This window comes from Myotis brandtii, unplaced genomic scaffold (genome assembly GCF_000412655.1).
Source record: "Myotis brandtii unplaced genomic scaffold, ASM41265v1 scaffold686, whole genome shotgun sequence".
NCBI classification, from domain to species: Eukaryota; Metazoa; Chordata; class Mammalia; order Chiroptera; family Vespertilionidae; genus Myotis; species Myotis brandtii.
Window position 1 is genome coordinate 872,881 of NW_005370683.1, and position 5,947 is coordinate 878,827.

General features: G+C 42.6%; 1 pseudogene; it reads right to left on the reverse strand.

Annotated features, from left to right (window-relative positions):
* Positions 1-467: 467 nt before the first annotated feature.
* LOC102256753 lies at positions 468-1,195 on the reverse strand (annotated as a pseudogene).
* Positions 1,196-5,947: the final 4,752 nt, after the last annotated feature.

The following is a 5,947-nucleotide window of genomic DNA, read 5'->3' on the forward strand; positions in this document are numbered from 1 at the left end:
TCTGGAGTAGTCTATATAGGAGCTCTTTGAACTTTCTTTTATTATGCTGAAATAGTGGTGCTTTTAGGATTTACATTATTGTACTCTCCAAAACAAAATATGGGGCTTGTTACAGTACACAGTACACTATTTTCATACATGTACAACATTGGTGGATGAAAATGTCTTTTAGCAGTAATACTGGATTGTAGCCTCTGATTTTACCAGATGCATACACTAGGGCTATTATATAAGTAAAAATAAACATGGCTTAGAGCTACAGTGCATCCTATATAATAAAAGGCTAATATGTAAATTGTCCCCTTGACCAGGAGTTTGACCAGGGGGTAGGGCTGGTCAACCACCCTCAGCCCCTCCCCCCGGCCAGCCCGGCCTGATCAGCCCCGATTGGGGTGGGCTGGCCAGACCCCACCTGTGCATGAATTCATGCACCGGGTCTCTAGTTTAGTATATTAAAGCAGCTGACATCATGACTTTTTTGTGGGCCTTCCCAGGCCACGAGTTTTTCTGTTAATTTGCCCCACTAGGTCATAAAAGATCTCATTAACATTTATTTTTGATTTTGCAGAGGATTCTAAGAATGCACAGTTGTTCCACTGTCTTGCTAGATTTTGACCTTGTTCCTTTCCTACAACTCTTTCATCTTCCAAGTCACACTTATTACCAACCAGAATTATTGGAACATCATCAGTGTCTTTAACTTGAAGAATCTGTTCTCTCAGATCTTGTAAATCATTAAATGTGGACTGTGCTGTGATGGAATAAACTAATGCAAAGCCTTGTCCATTTTTCATATACAAATCCCTCATTGCTGTAAATTGTTCCGTTCCTACAGTATCCAAGATTTCAAGCATACACTGTTGTGCATCTACTTCAACTTGCTTTCTATAAGAATCTTCTATCATAGGATCATATTTTTCAACAAAAATTCCTTGAACAAACTGTACAGTCAGAGCAGATTTTCCAACGCCTCCTGAGCCAAGAACAGCTAGCTTATATTCATGCATGGTGCAAACTTGTCAAAAGCTAGTACCTCTCACACTGTCAGCGGGTCCCCGTAGCCAGCGTTGCTCCATGCATTGTGCTCCCTCTGGGTTACTGTCCCCCAGTGCCACAGCAGTCCTGCTCTGCCAGCGCTCCAGCTGGTTTACATGACTGACTCTGGGCGAGGTTCGGCAGTCTGTAGCCTTTGTTTTAAAGTCTATTTTATCTGATGTTGGGAAGCACGAGAGACTTGGTTGGAAAGTTTGTAAGGAGGAAATTCTGAGAAAAGGGAAGTGTGTAGAAGGTTGTTTTCCCTGTTTATCGGAATTCTGACTTAGGGGAGACTTAGGGGAGTGTCAAAGGCTGATTATCTTTTCATTCAGGTTTCCTCTTTTGGATGTGCTTTTTCAAGCATGCCTAATCTTTGGGTGCCCTTGCCTTGAGGACAATGCAAACACATGTGTCCTCCCAAGATTACTCACCCTACTGATTGTATCTAAAGGTAAAAACTGAAATAAAAGGCTAATGAGGCAGGCAATTGAGGCTGCCTGGTCACTTTGGCCAGGCCGTCCCTTAGCCTCTCTTTCACAGCAAATGTTGTGTCGGAATAATTCATTCATCTGTCACTCAGGGTCTGCTGGCCAGCCCCGGCAATCTGATATTAGTATTGCAATACTAACTTTTAAAATTTTTTTCCATTTGCATGAAAATATTTTTCTCTCCCTTTACTTTCAGTGTTCATGTGTCATTCAATCTGAAATGGGTCTCTTTTAGACACCATATGTACAGGTCTTGGTTTTTAATCTATTCAGCCACCCTATGTCTTTTGTTTGGAGCATTTAGTCCATTTACAATTAGACTAATTGCTAATAGATATCCCATTATTGCCATTTTATTGTTTTCTGACTGTTTTTGTAGTTCTCTGTTCCTTTCTTAATCTCTTGATCTCTTCTCTTGTATGTTGATGCCTTTCTATAGTGTTTTGTTTGAATTCCTTTCACTTTATATCTTATGTATCATATATTTTGCATTGTGGTTACCATGTGCTTCATATATACCAAGCTATGCTTATAACTGTCTCTATTTTTAAATTTATCTTTATTGTATACAGATATCCCCTATTTTTTCCCCATTGTCCCCCTCTAGGCCTTCACCACACTATTGTCTGTGTCCATGGGTTATGCATATATGCATGTATATTCTTTGGTTAATCTCTCCCCACCCATCACCCACCTCTGCCTTCCCTCTAAAGTTGATTGTTTCATAAGTTTGATCACATTCTAAATTCACTGCAATTTTTGCTCATCCCCTCCATGTTTATGTTGTTATTTTTTCTGTATGTATCCCTTTATTGTTGTAATTACACAGTTTTTACCTTTCTACTTTTGTGTTTTAACCTTTGTATTAACTTTATAGTTGGTTGATTCACTGCTTTTATTAAACGTTTGCCATTGTCAGTGAGTTTTTTTCTTTCTCACGTTTCTCATTTGTACACTGGTGATCCCGTGCATGAAATTCATGCACAATAAAAGGGAATTAATTAGAGGAAATATTTTAATATTGCTATTTGCCCTTTCTCTATAATAGAAATGTCAGAGATAAAAGAAAATTAGTAAAATGTATATGAAAATCTTCCTTCTGTCAGAGTCTGGGGTGTGCCATGGGAACAGAGTCAAGTCCCCGCCCATCCACATGTGCCTTGAAATCGTACGAGACCCAGACCTGGCCAGCCCCACCCCCATTGGGCTAGATCCAGACCCAGCCGGCCCCAGCCCTGTCTAGCCTCGCCGGGTGGGGGGTGGGGCCTCAGGTCACCTGGCATGGTGCTGGGGCAGGGGACGTGGCCTGAGGTCCCCTGTCAAGCTCTGCTGGGTGAGGTGCATGGCTTGAGGTCCCCCAGCCTGGCACCCGGGCGGGGGGCGTGGCCTGAAGTCCCCTGTCAAGCCCCACCAGGCAGGGGGTGCAGCCTCTGGTCCCTGCCCCGGCTCAGCACCATGCAGCCTCAGGTCCCTGCTGATTGCTCATTAAGGTTCATTACGGGGACTCAGCCTCCACTTTGTGCGCAGCCATCTTGTGTTACAGAATCTCTGCCTCCACTTTGGGTGCAGCCATCTTGACCGTTATGGCATGATGGCCAATTTGCATATTCCCTCTTTATTAGATAAGATTTCATCTTTCCTTTTCTACTTAAAGAAAACTCTAACAATACCTTTAATAGTGGTTTAGTGGTGGTAAACTCCTTCAGCTTTTCCTTGTCTGTAGAACCCTTTATCTTTCCATACTGGGTAATCTTGGTTGTAGGCTTTTGCCTTTCAACAGTGAATATTTTGTGTCTTTTTTCCTAGCCTGCAAAATTTCAATTAAAACATCAGCTGATAATCATATGGAGCTCCCATATACATAATTAACACCTTGCTGACTGGTCTTGAGATAACTCGTGTCTGCACTTACATTACTTTAAGTAATTTTAAAACTCTACTTGCTTTCAGACCTTAAAATTACTTCTTAAAGTAATGTAAGTGCAGACACGAGTTATCTCGTGACCGGTCAGCAGGTATTAACTTTTCTCTTGCTACTTTTAGGTTTTTCTCTTTGTAACCTTTGCATTTTAATTATGATAGGGCTTTGTGTGGACCTCTTTGAGTTCATCTAGTTGGGGACTCTGTATTTTCTAGGCTCGTATATCTATTTCCTTCACCATGTTAGGGAAATTTTCAGTCATTATTTCTTCAAATAGTTTTTAAGTCCTTTTCTCTCTCTTTTCCTTCAGGTGTCCCTATGGATCTGAACCTCTGCTCCATATCATCTGCTGGTGATTCCATCTAATGTATTCTTCATTACAGTTATTGTAGTCTTCATTTCCTACTGGTTGTTTTTATGGTTTCTATCACCTTGTATAAGTTCTCATTGAGTTGATCTATCTTCCCCTAAGTTCATTGACCATCATCCTTATAACCAGTTCTTGTGTGTGTGCTTTTAAATTCTGTATTTGGTAGATTATTTGCCTCCCTTTCATTTAGTTCTTTTTCTGGAGTTTTAGTCCTGTCTTTCATCTGGGACCTGTTTCATTGTCTCTTCATTATGGCTGACTCCCTGTGTTTATTTGTATGTATTAGGTAGATCTGTTGTGTCTCCTAGTCTTGACAGAGAGGTCTTATGTAGAAAGTGTTTTGTGAAGCCTGGTGATGCGGTCTCCCTGGTCACCTGAACTTGGTGCTCCAGGGATGTCCCCTATTTGGGTTATGTGCCTTCCTATTGTAGTTGGGCCTCAATTGCTGTTGGCAGTTAGGACTGGCTCTGAGGACTGGCTGTGACTAAAGTGGACTAGCTGTTGTGTGTGGGCTGACTCCATGGAGTAGCAATTGCTTTGCAGGCCTGTGCTGCCAGCTGAGCTTGTCCTTTGAGTGTGTTATTTGTATGACTGGTTGGGTGGTGCTCTGATGTGGTCTGAAGTACACCACTGGGTATGTTGGGACTGGAGTCTCCTGGGAAATGCTCAGGTGCAGGCCAAGGTCAGCTGCCACTTGTGCCAGGCTTGGTGCCACCTGGTAGGAGTTACAAATGATCTGCAGTTGGTGGCTGCTTGTGCTGGGCTTAGATAAAACTGTTTTAGGCCAAGTCTGGCTGCTACTTAGGTTTGGGGCCACCTGATGGGAGTTAATAATGCAAGTTGAGATTGTCACTGCTTATGCTGTTTTGGGGCCACTTAGGAAGAGCTCCAGGGCATGCTGAGGCCAGCCTCTGTTTGTTTGAGGTTTGAGTACCTTTGAGGCAGGCTGTGTGGAGGAGCCATCGAGAGTGGCTTGGACCTGGAGAGTGAGTTGTGTGGGATGGGGTCTCAGGGAATTACCAGGGCAGGGAGAATTGTGGTACTCAGTTTAATGGAGAGCACAGATTTGGCTTCCACCTGTGCCGGGCTGGCTGAGTAAGTGGAGAGTTCACCAAGGAACAGTGGCGCCTGCCAGTGCTTCCGTTACCTGGAGAGAGTTGCCTCGCTCGTCTCTGCCTCTTCAGCCCTGTCTCTGAAGCTAGTCAATTTAGTATTTCCTTGTATGTCTCTGGTGCTTTTTGACCTGCTGTTCCTGTGCTGGAGCTTAGAATGAGTGAGTTTTGAGTGAGTTTTTGTGCTGGCCCTTTAAGAGCAGCAAGCTTGTCTTGGCCTCCTGCAGCCCTTTGTTTTTCTCAGATTCAGTGCCCACTCATTCTCACAGCAAGATGTTATAGGGACTCCTCTTCTTTGCACTGGTGCCATGGGCTTGTTGGGCCAGGTGTGGGGCTGGGACTCCTTGATTTTCAGGTGGAACCTCAACAGCCAATATATCTGTCCCGATTCTTAATCACCACACTGTGGGTGTTGGTCCTGCCTGTTCTGCGTCTCTGCCCTTCCTACCAGTTTCCATGTGGCTTTTTCTGTATATACTTAAAGAAAGTCTATTCATCTAGTCTTCAGGGGTTCTCAATCATGGTTGTTCTATAATTTAGTTGTAAATTTGGTGTGAACCTAGGAAGAGGTGAGCACAGTTTACCTACTTTGCCATCTTGACTAGAAAACCCAATATTTCATCATTTTTTGCTTTATACAGAGATGAAAAATTAGAGAAAACATATATTTTGTACTTAAGCACACATCTTTTATTTTTGATGGTCATCATTATTTTGTGTAGATCTAGATTTCCATCTGGTGACACTTTCCTTCTGTTTGGAAGATTTCCTTTAAACATTTCTTATAGTGTGGATCTTCTGGCAATTCTCTCATCTTATATTGAATCTTTTATATTAACACATTTCGTACCTCTCAGGAGTTTCTCGTGTTTCACACACCATCTGTTAAGGACCACTCACGAGTGTTCTCGTTTTTCACGCCCATGGAAAAAGGAGCAAATCTAGATACTTATGTAAATTTTGTTTGGTCCCTCTTCATAGAGGAAAATGTTTTACGCAGTATCATACGTTAAAAAAGTAC